General features: G+C 32.4%; 1 protein-coding gene across 5 annotated transcripts in view; it reads left to right on the top strand.

Annotated features, from left to right (window-relative positions):
* Window positions 1–1,292: 1,292 nt before the first annotated feature.
* Window positions 1,293–12,171, top strand: part of LOC105248646 (glutamate receptor ionotropic, kainate 2) — a 252,433-nt gene continuing 241,554 nt past the window's right edge. For all 5 annotated transcript variants that reach the window (XM_025411848.1, XM_025411845.1, XM_025411846.1 and 2 more), the window contains exon 1: window positions 1,293–1,764. The gene's annotated coding sequence lies outside the window, so the exon portion shown is untranslated. The remainder of the gene's footprint in view (window positions 1,765–12,171) is intronic.

The following is a 12,171-nucleotide window of genomic DNA, read 5'->3' as shown; positions in this document are numbered from 1 at the left end:
TGCAATTAAGCCTTAAATTAAAACTCAACTAAAGTAAACTCTATTTAAAATTAATCGAAGAATGTGGTTTTGTTAATATTTTATTTCTGCAAAGTTTAATTTACGAAAAACCTCTTATTTCCAATCACTTATATAATTCGAAAATTATTAGTGTCTCGACATTTTCGTTGAGGAAAAATCGTCTTCAGATGATCCCAGGAATCTGTCTTTGAAAGATTGATTATGAGTTTTGGGACACTCTGTATATTCTATATTATACGAGAGTGAATTGCTCAGATTCTGTAATTTTCCTATAAACATATAATCGGAAAATCCGTTATGGGACACAATGGAAGTGAATTCTAAGAGCTACTTTCGCTTTCCTTCGCACATGTGGGTGCGCCCGAGATGTATCCGTTCTAGTTGGTCCAATAGTTCCGTATAGCAAGAGAACCGGACATTTCGATAGAAATTTTAAATCAGACAGCTGTGTTCCCCGTGATCTTTACGATGCGTCACATGTGTTTCAATTCAAACTTGGCAAACTTTGTTATATCTTTATAAATATAATTTTGAAACAATTTTTCGCCAATAGAAGAAAAGCCTTTATTTCCTTCGAATTGCTCCTTTCAAAATCTCGTGACATACATTCGAGGCGACCGGAATGTTTTTGCGTTGCAGGACTTTAAACCACCATGTTGCATCAGACGTTACATTTCATCCTATTAATCAGGATTGTAATTTCGACTGAAATTTGCTGTATCTCCTGTATATTCCATTAGGTTATCAAGGATAACGTTCGCAATATCGATGCTTAATTCACTTCCAACGTATTTGCTCGCCACATAAGCCCCTTGCAAGTTGATTCTCGCCGATAAACACGAGAGACGCCGATCCATTAACAGTCCAGTTCCTCGCGCCTCGAAGAACGAAGCTCGGTAAAGGAGTTAAACCCGCCGACGACTGTCTTCTCTCTTCCCCTAGCGACCCTTCTCAGCTATCCGGACAGTCCAGGCGATCTACGCGAGCGCGATTTGCAGTCTCCGCTCGAACCAGGCAAATGGAACGCACCAGAGGGCCTCTCCCGTAGGATCGATAGAATAGTGGGGGGTAGCTCTGCAGGGTGGTCGGGAAGGACGAGGGGACGGGGGGGGGCGGGGGGCGAGGAAGGGGATTGAAGCGAGATGAAACGACTCGGCAGGAGCCGAGGTCGCAAGGGGTGCGGGAGAGATGAGGGCGCTCCGGCGGCTTCGGCGTCGCGCCATGGTTGCTGCGAGCGGCGTCGGCGTCGGCGTCGTCGTCGTCGCGGTGGCCGTCCTCGTCGCCGGCGAAAGCGGCCGCCACCAGACCGAACACGCAGCGCAGCGGCCAAAGGCAGTCTCCGGCGCTCGGTCCAGTTCGCCCTCCGCCGTCGCACGGCCAAGTACGTACGCAACCGCCAGTGCCGGTGGCGTCGCGACGCACGTCGTTTCGTGTCACTCGTTTACCCGACGACGTCGAGTTGCACCCGCCCCCGCGGACCGGGGGCCACGCGGCTGCTCTTTCGCGCGTCTTTAACTCCCGGATACCCGAGCCGTGACATTCCGCCCCCTCGGAATTCGTCAGTGGAAGGATAACGAGACGTTTTCATGTCGGACAGTTGAGTTTTGGGAACGACATTGAAGGGAAAGGTGAAGAACGATTTCTTTGAAGTTTCTTCTTTTTGGAAAGGGAGGAAGAAGAGAAGGGGAGAGGGAAAAGGAGTAGTGACAGTCTCCGGATCGTGGATCGAGATCGGCGAAAAAGGTAGAGCGACTTATTGTTGAAAAGTGTGAGTGTGTTTGTTCATGTTCGCGGGATGTTCTATTTGCGTTTTAGGGAATTGCGGTGAATTACAATGATGTTTTTACTGATTAGAAAACAGAAGAGCACGGGAAATTTGAGTTTTTTCAACGAAAGTGTGATGGTGCTTGTTCTCCTTGTTAAATTACAGCGCGATATTCTATTCTATCACATCCGAGAAGTTTCATTTCTAGCTTGTTTTCTTCATTATTTAGCAGAATTCTTTCTTCTTAGAAAGAACAAATATATATGTAATATTGTTAGAAAGAAAAAATATACGTAATATTTTTTTAAAAATCTGGCAACACCTCCAGCTTTCGCTCATTTATCTATTTGTATTTAGGCGCGTGCATTGTGCCTGACTTATTATGTGGTCTTTCTACTGACTTTTAAATCAAATAAAAACTACAATATGTATTCATTTTCTGAAGATGGCAATTAATACAGCAAAGTTTTAAAAGCTAAAAATTCTTTTCTAATTCATATACTATAAAAATCATTATGTCTGATATATTTTATTATATATTTACAATAAATAATATTCGTTCGACGCTGAAGCTTCAGGCTGAGAATATACATTTTAATTTTAAACATCAGAATCTTTTTATATTTCTGCAACTTTTTTATTTACTTGGAAATGTGACATATGAGATCTGTTATGTATTATTAATTTTCAAGTCAATTGACTCATAAAGTATAAAATATAAAATTATATAAAATGCTCGTTTTAAAAAAGTGCTAGATTGACTTCGTTTGTACAATATTCCATCACGTTTGCGAAATTTTCTGTATCATTTTTTTACTGGCTAAGAAAGATAGAAGTAATCAATTTTTATTCCTTAAAATTACGATACAATCTTTATATTTATATCTTCTGTCGAGTCTGATTACTTCGCAGTGTTTCTATTAACTAGGGGAATCGACAAGAAGAATGCGCGAATAAAGTTAGTCTTAGAAGCGAGTGAGATGTTAGAGGCGTAGGAGGGATGAAAGTTTTCGATTCACAATTCAAGCTTTGGCGCCGGACGGATCTTGCTCATTGTAAATTCCTTTTGTTTCGTAGAATTGCAATCCCGAAAATAACCTTCGCTTTCCAGAGGCATATTTGGAATTCCCCCTTATATGTTGACGCCACACGTACTCTCAAAAATGAGATTCTGCTTCAGGGGATATTTTCTAAAAGCTCGAACTTTATTCAAATATCTTTCAAGTATCTTTTCCCTTTTTTACTCTTTTAAATCTTTGTTATTACAGTTTCTTAAAATTAAGCACATTATTACGCAATCATTTATGTTTGAATGTTTCCTCTCAAACAACCCCTATCAAATCTTTAAAAAGCTTTCCCATAAACTGTTTGTTAATAAACGTGCTTTGTGTTTGGAACGTGATTATCAAGCTATTAACGGTAAATTTTAAAAACTTGGAGCGAAATAAGCCTCAGGGGTATAAACAAGATAACAAAACCTTGCTCCTCGATAAACTTCTATCAAAGTTTACTTTAACAGAGTCTTAATCTGAGGCTTAGTTGCCGGAATACGTAATGTTGAAAATTCAAAAGTTGCGAAGCAAGATAGCGCATCGAGGTAATTTTTCGTCGAGGAAAAATCGTGGCTGAATTCATCGTAGGATATACTTCTTTCGGAATTTGATGCAAATCTCATGAAACGCGCTCTGTGGTATTACATAGGATGAAACGCGCTCTCTCTCTTGTATCGTCCTATATTTTTTTCTTCGCTCGGAGGGAGTGACGACAAGAGCTTTAGAGAAGCCGGAGAAGAAGTGCGGAATAACGTGGATCGACGTGTACTCGAAGCCTCTCGCATAAATAAGTCGCATCTCGTGTGGGCGAATCTGAAGCCATTATCATCTGTGCGTATAGAGCGCGCAGGGAGAACTCGATGCTATTGCCTTCGATTTATTATCCCCGTCCGTGGCGAGTCGTGGTAACGACAGGACAATGCCGAAAGTTCGTGAAAATGTCAGCTCGCCGCTTCCCATTTTCTTTCGCGCGAGTGTGCGAGCGGATCCGGTAGCTGGACTCACCGCTTTGCATTCCAATGAATATTAATCAAATGCAATTATTAAACGCAAATTGGACCTCTCAAACAACGATTGTTTCGTCATCCCATTTTCTCCGACTATGAGCCTAAAAATGCCGTCCAGTTTCATCCTTTATCTGCGTATTTGCTTTGGACGTAGACCACTTTGATAAAATTTTTTTCTTTTTATTCGATTTTTATTCGATTTACTATTCGAGATTATTTTTAATCAAATGCCTAAAGTTTTGCACATTCGTCAGAAAGAAGAGTTTTTTTTCATTTGTTTCCACTTTTGATGAAACACGAAAGCGTGGCAGTAAAACCTCGTAAAATATTTAAGTAGTTGCGAATCATGAATTTTTCACATTGACATAAATAATTTTTTTAAATCAACACACGCATATACAAATGTGACTAAGCAAATCTCTTTGAAATTTGGAGTGTTCGTTACAAATTAAAAATTTGTTAATATATTAAGTAGAACTGCAGAAGTAACATATACATGTAAAACTATAAAAAGCTGCGAGAAAAAATTTGACATATAAAATAAAAAATAATTCAGGACTCACCAATACAATGTGCAACAGCGGAGTCGTACACAACGTTGATCTGCAACATGCAAATAATAAATTTAAATTATAAAGTGTTGTCCAAAATAATTAATATTTTAAGAAATAATTATTGCGTACAATTAAATTTTTTTATTTATATATTCTTTTTAAATAGATATAAAATTCAAAAAGCAAAATTTCCTTTTGTAAAATACGTTGTAAATAAAAATTTATTTCTAATTTAATTATTCTAAATAGTTATAAATTTAAAAAAATATTTCTTATATCTTTTTATCTATGCACAAATATTATTCATATTCGTTATTGAAAATACCTTACTAAATGTTTTAAATATAATATTTTAATATAAAATTTAAATTATTTTACATATATATTACACATTAATATGTAATAAATATCGGCCGCGAAAATAAACTAGCAATTAATGTCACAAATAATAAATAAAGTAAATTATAAATTGTGGTTATCCATGGTTCCCATCGCCTGATCCCTCCCTAGGCTTCATCTTCTCTTTTTGTTCACACTTTGCTTTCTCTCTCGCGAAAATACAATTAATTACGATCACATACTAATCGAAAAAATAGGATCACGCGATATTTCACACATCCGAACATTAATATATGACATACATTTTATTATATTATCAGGACAAAATAACTACTTGACACTAGCAAATTATAAGATTAAATTCAAACATTTCTCATAACATTATTGCCTCCATTACTAATGTATGATATCTTTATTATTATTGTTTATCATTTCATTATTTTGTATTAAATGTAAGTAAATAGATATACAAGTAAAATTATTGAAGATAATTCGCGAACTACAAAATATTTGACAATATGTTTAAATTTGATTATTCACGATTATTTGATATTCACATGAATCGTATTTTGATAAATTACAACGATATATAATTGTATATATTTATATTGCATATAGTACACATGATATTGATAAATATTAAAATATGTACCACATATAATAACTGTGTTTGTTGATTAAATGCCTCACGACGTTTTTCAATTATAATCAATCCATTCCGTATTCGCGAAACATATGATTAACTTTGTTAAATTGAGAAATTGAGAAATTGAAAAATTAAAAAATAAATAATAAAAATAAATTAATAACATTATATAATATCAAGTTGATAACTAATTAAGATGCGATGGATCGTTCGAATGCATACATGTATAATTGAAATTTAATATTGTATGCTTAATACGTTTTAAATGTAAAAAATTCAAGAAATAATTGTAACATTAATACACGTGTCACAGCTATCTATTATCTATTAATGCTTTGATCCAATGATTTATATATTAATCTGTGCTTTGATTTAAGAAAATGACGGCAAAATTATCGAAAAATGCAAGATATATTAAAATCCACTTATTTAAAAAATTGCTATTTTAAATATCGTAATCATTTATGATTGGTATTTTCTATTGTTTCTAACTATTATTATTATTTCTATTGTTTCTAACTATTATGTAACTATTATTCAATGAATAAATCGCACAAAATAAATAACCTCAATAAATAATCGACACTTCGACATGCTTAGGATATCTATCGACATGTTATTAGTAATATCAGTAATTGTATATAATAATCAGTAATTGTAAATTTATCGCGTTTGTCAAAAGATAGAGCATTATGATTCTATTACCTTTTCGTTCGAGTCTCGCTGTGCCATTGACAACGATCAATGACCGAGTAGCGCGCTATATGATAACAAAAAACCGAATGTAAATATTAGTACGCTATATATACAAAACATCATATATACAAAACATGAAGTTTAAATTAATGCAGTAGAGTAAAAAAAACTTATACCAAATATTTCTTGATTCCAAATTTCAATTGATTATTAAATAAATTTTATTAAATAAAAAATAAAAATATAAAAATAAAAAAAATCGATGCAATACATTCGAATTTAATTTTGAAAAATTAATTATTTTCTTAAATATCAAAATGATTTTTATTATATTCGATTCCTACCGCAAATCACATTTCATGATTATAGAATATTTAAATGTGTAGTATAAAATAAATGTATGTCGAATATATTATTCCTTGTATATCAAGTTAATTTCAATAAGTGAATTATTATTGCATACATTAAATCCAATTATTTTATTTGAAGAATAAAATTAAATTTTAATTTTAAAGTATGTAAATAAAATTTACTTTTACAATACTTTTAATTAAACAATATTTTTGTTTTGATTAAAAACATAAAATAAAAAATCGAACAAATAAAATATTATCTATAATAAACTAATATCTCGCATGCAGATCTCTCTCTCTCTCTCTCTCTCTCTCTCTCAGAATCTTGATTCTTGAATAATTTCTAGTTTACAACATAAGTTGTAGTTTTTTCTTTTATTAGTAGATTTTAAAGAATGCTACTGCATGTTTGTGTGCCTTTTTAGTACAAAATGTAGGAATTTTTAATTGTGCGTACATATGTATATACTCAAATATTTCGGAATGTATGAAGTCTTCTGGACTCTTACTGTTATTTTTTAACTGCAAAACATCTCATTGAATGCAATAATAATTGATTCTTGGTTGATTTCTCTTAGGAAAATTTTCTGGAATCTCAACATTTTCTTGTGATCTCAATATTTTTTATCTTTTTTTATTGTTTGTTCATCTCGAGTTTTTTAACCATAACTTTACTCCGTTTAATTATTTGTCTGCTATAGTGTATTAATAAATTTTTCAAATTTTGCTCTATCAATATCCTAAATTTCAATTAAGTTAAACAAAGAAAATGCTCAGAAAAATATTATTTCTATATATATGTTTATCATTTAAGAAAAAAAATCATTCAGAAAAAAAAAACATTCGAACATATATTGCATCAAGTTTTTTTTTCTTCTTGTGTATTATGATTATTAGGATCATTTTTAGTGAAGGTGTGTGATCGACATCATTTTCAATGATTATCATCCGATAATTCATATAATCAATTAAAATATATTAGCAAAGCAAATATTTATTTATCCTACGATCAACAAGTGTCGAAATAATTTATCGAAATAATTTATATTCCGTAGGATAGTTTGGCTTCATAATTTGTAGATAAATGTATAAGAAAAATATAATATATAATAATATATAAATATATTTTAATATAAATAAATAACTTATATGTGTTACATACACACATACACACATACACACATACACACATACACACATACACACACAACACACATAATATATATACATACTTATGCATAATTCCATAATTTTATTTTTATTTTAAATTGTATAAAAGAAAAAAGATATTATAATGAAATTACAAAATAATAATCTTTATTCCTAAAATTATACGTGTATATGCATGTGTGAAATTTTCAAGATACAATCAATACAAAATAAAAATAAAATTTGAAGCAACATGTTTCTCTATAATAAAAGTTTTATCACAGAAAAAATGTATCTAAATATTAACATATCTACTCTTATTTTCTTCTTGACGCATATGACACTTTTGCCTATTATATTCCATCTTACACAACAATTTCACTATTTTCTATAATTTTTATATAATTTTTTATATAATTTATCAAAATTGCTTTACCATGTGAATTTTTTGACACGGAAATGGCTATAATGGATCAATTTTTTCGATATAACTCACCTATATTTCATTGCCAAGGTACAAAAATGTCAGAAATCACATTTATTTCGACCGATAACTGATGGCATTTATCGTTAACGAATTCTCGCGAAAATGCCTCGTGCCTACTACTCAGTCCGATAATTCGATATTTGCATCCGGACTGTAGATGGAGGTGCGGGATGGGCATCAATTAACTTTGAATTAATTAGCTGCGGAGACGAACCGACTCGCTCCTACGGCGCGCTAAGACTGCCAACTTGGAATTTAACTTGCGCGTCGCATCATAGCTTCAGTATTGTCGACGTGAATTACTCGTGTAGAGATGGATTGCGCTAATGGATTAGTATCCCTATACGATGCGTTTCATTCGTGCGTAGTTCATTAACGGAATTAAAAGTTTGATCAATTGCTAGAATTCGCCGAAAAACAGTTGGACCAATCATGTATCGTGTTGAAAATACATGAAATACATTAAATGAAAATATATTGTTCCACAGTGGTTTCAATTTATTTCTCAATTCAAATAAAGATCTCGTTATTTAGTGCGATTTATTATATCCGATTTGTTTTTTTATTTTTGCTTCAGCGGATAGCCTTCGTTTAATCGATCGGACATAGTAAACGCGTGAAATTTTACTGTAATTTTAATTCTGTAATCGGTTGTATTTTACGTAATCGGTTATTTATTTTGCATTTATTCTGTAAAGAATATTGCTAAATCTGTCATTTTTCACAATATATGTAGTATTTTATTTCAAAATCGCACATGGGAATTTGTCAATGCAGATGCATTCGTTACGAATGCAATTGAGATATCCTCCGAGGTGGATTTTAGCTGCGATCAGATTTCATTTCTTAACACAAGAGCATTAAACGTACGTGTTTATGCTCTAGCGAACTTTTGCGCGCTGTTATATTTGCTCTGGGACGATTAAGAACGCATCTCGCAGTCGGATACAATGTAGCAAAATTGGCTATTTGCGCGGAAATTGACAAAAAAAAGCAAAACGATATACGTGACAATTAAAGATCCAGTTTCACGTATTTTGCCACATTTTATTATCAAACAATACAATGTCATTCATATGAGAATGTTGCATTGGTGGTGCAATATTAGTGATAACGGAAATATTGTAGGCAATAAATAAAAAACGATTAAAAAAATATACAAAAAATATTTAATGGATTATACTGTAATCATGAGAGATGCAATTTATTGCTTTTTATTACTTTTTATTATTTTATTTTTTTATTACATTTTTATTTCTTTCTTTCTTTTCACGATAATTGCTTTCAATTTTGGAAACAATGTAACGCGCAACGTTTATATTAGAGAGCATTTCAAACGTGTTATATGTCAAGTCTTACAATCTTCTCTCTCGACAATATTATTTTATATTGTAAAGTTAATTTCTGTGAAGTTTAGAATTAAATAATAAAAGAGTTAATTAAAACTTCTGCATTAAAGTGCGTTTAATATTGCGAGAATTAAATAGTGCAATACTGTGTCACACACACACACACACACACACACACTCGTATGTACAATGTAATGACATCGAGAGAAAAAAGAAGAGTGCATGTGAGAAAGATAAAAGCGGAGCTTGACTTGAAAAGTTCAAAAGCGCATTAGAAAAATTAATATTCTACCATCTACTATTTTATTTTACCAGTTCATTGAACAGATCATCTAGCAAAGTTCGCCAAGAATCTCTTCTTCTTCTTCTTTAGAAATGACGCCCATCTATCGCACCGCTATTTATTTCGCGTCACGCTTTTATATTAAAGAGTCATTTAAGTCTCATGCCCGTCTTTCCTCCCAATGATTATATTCACATTATCATGAACTCGCAAATGAAGAACATGTGTTTCTAAGAATCGAGGAAAACAGGATTCATTTAAAACATAACGGTTGATTAGATGAAATTTATTCGCGCATTTTGCATAAGCATAATATTGTGCAGTTTTAGTTGCACCGTTAAGTCAGTTAATTGCATGCTTAATTAAATTTTATATTCCAAAGTCGTAATAAAATTAATACAAAGTTTAACGCTTGAGAGAAGCTTGGGAATAAACGTGGACTTAAAGCTGTCCCCGAATCAATGTTTGTGTTGTGCCAGCGTCCAAATGGAAGGCCGTATTTTACACTCGTATCTCTGCAAACTGACTTTGTCAAGTTGCATATCGCCGCGTTTCGTGTCATGCCTGACGTTAACAAGACGTTTGTGTCTGTCACGAGTATCACCATTGCTCCAGACAGATATGTCCAACGAGGCAACGTTTACACTTCCTTGTCAGTGTAAAACGATTTTCATTTGATGCGGGAAATTAATTAATCCGTTGACGTTAAGTTCGTTTGTAGGAATGTAATAAAAATCTATATATCTTGATTTAAAAAAAAAAAAAAAAAAGGTAAACACATCGAGCGAAGAATTTATAGGAAAATTCAACAAATTTGAAAACTCCGGCGATAAAATTGTGAGGAAAATAGGTTTTCTTTTTTAGCTTTCGTAAAACACTGTTGAATGTTTACCCTCTTTGTGGATGTTGAAGATTTGACGCGGTGTGTTTAATATTTTCTGCTGGAAAGTTAATTCGCGAGAATTTCTCGGGGAACGAGCTCCCAAGTGTACATCAAAACTTTCGAAAACACTAAGAAACTGGGGAAAAAATGGACACTAATGAGAGTAAATTAGAACTATTTGGAAGAAATTCTATATAATTCAAACGCGATAACGTAAAACTTACAAACTCAGGTTGCTCAGTATCTTGTTAAGAACGGGATTTAATAAATCGAAAGATTTTTCCTTGAATATTGGATCGAATGGCAATACTTTGACAAGTTGATCACATTTACTATGAATTTATGACTGTACATACAAAGCAGTTTTATATGTAAGCTGCTTATCTTTTATTGGCAATCGTTTCTTGTTGTCGAATATATGAATGGAATTACGAATAATGGTTGCTTCGACTCGCACTCGCTATTAACAAGTCGTTTACATCCCCGGAGTTTCACATTTATTCGTGGGAGTATCCCTGGCCACCTAAAGTAACGTTTCGATGCCAATGCAAGCTGACGCTCGTGTTTTCGCAAACGGTAAAATTAGTTACGCGATAGTTTGGTCGCGAATGACATTCCTCATTACATACATACAAATGGGCGATTTGTTATGTTTGTTTCGAGCGATTGTTTCAGCAAGAGAAATATGTCGTTGGTTTTAATGTCCCTCGAGATATCTGAAAATTCAGTCACACTGCTATAAACATGTGGCTTTGTATAAACTTAGTTAAACGTTTGCGCGAACTCGTCAGTTTATTTGGTTATTTAGAGAAAAAATTGTTCTAACTGCGTTGAAATATTTGATTTCCCTTCATTTCAAAACATGAAATGAAACGAATGATTTCAAAACATAAAATGTAACATTTAAGTTAAATTAAAAAGTTAAAACAAACAGATTTTGATTATAAATAGGACAAAAATGAATTTCATTTTCTTCCTTAAATATGTAATAATTAAAAAAAATTAGCACATCATATATTTTTATCTTTTACTCTCTCTCTTTTAGAAATATTATAATTATAATAATTTTGTAAGTAATATAATATAATAATATAATATTTTAGAAAAATAGTAATTTAAAAAATAATCAGTGTTTATATAACTTTATAATGATGACTGCTTAGTTAGCGTCTATCCGACCTATTAAAAGCGTGTGTTTTTGGATTATGTGTCTATCTCTCTATTTTTTGTTTTTCATATTTCAAATCTAGAAACAGCGAAAAATGGAATTATGCCATTGTACTTAATAAAACATTTTCGTTCATTCATAGCAATAGTTTAAACTGTACCTTAAATTACATAAAATTACATTTGCACTGCAATTGTTATAATATAATTTAAATCAACCAGTTGGAATAATGTCATGATTTTTTCAATTAAACACGCTGGAAGAATCATTATCGGTAAAACGTCTTCTTTCAATTCTTGAACGAAAGAAGAACAAATAAACTTCTTTCGGCTTCTTTACGATTTCTTCGACATCGAGTCGTCCGCTTCAGCAAAATATTCGGCAAAAATCATCGCGAAGCTGCGCATTTTTCCGGCCAT

This window comes from Camponotus floridanus, unplaced genomic scaffold, assembly GCF_003227725.1.
Source record: "Camponotus floridanus strain SB8 unplaced genomic scaffold, Cflo_v7.5 scaffold44, whole genome shotgun sequence".
In the NCBI taxonomy this organism is placed as follows: domain Eukaryota; kingdom Metazoa; phylum Arthropoda; class Insecta; order Hymenoptera; family Formicidae; genus Camponotus; species Camponotus floridanus.
Note: the sequence above shows the minus strand (reverse complement) of the source record. Positions and strands in the feature narration are given on the sequence as shown.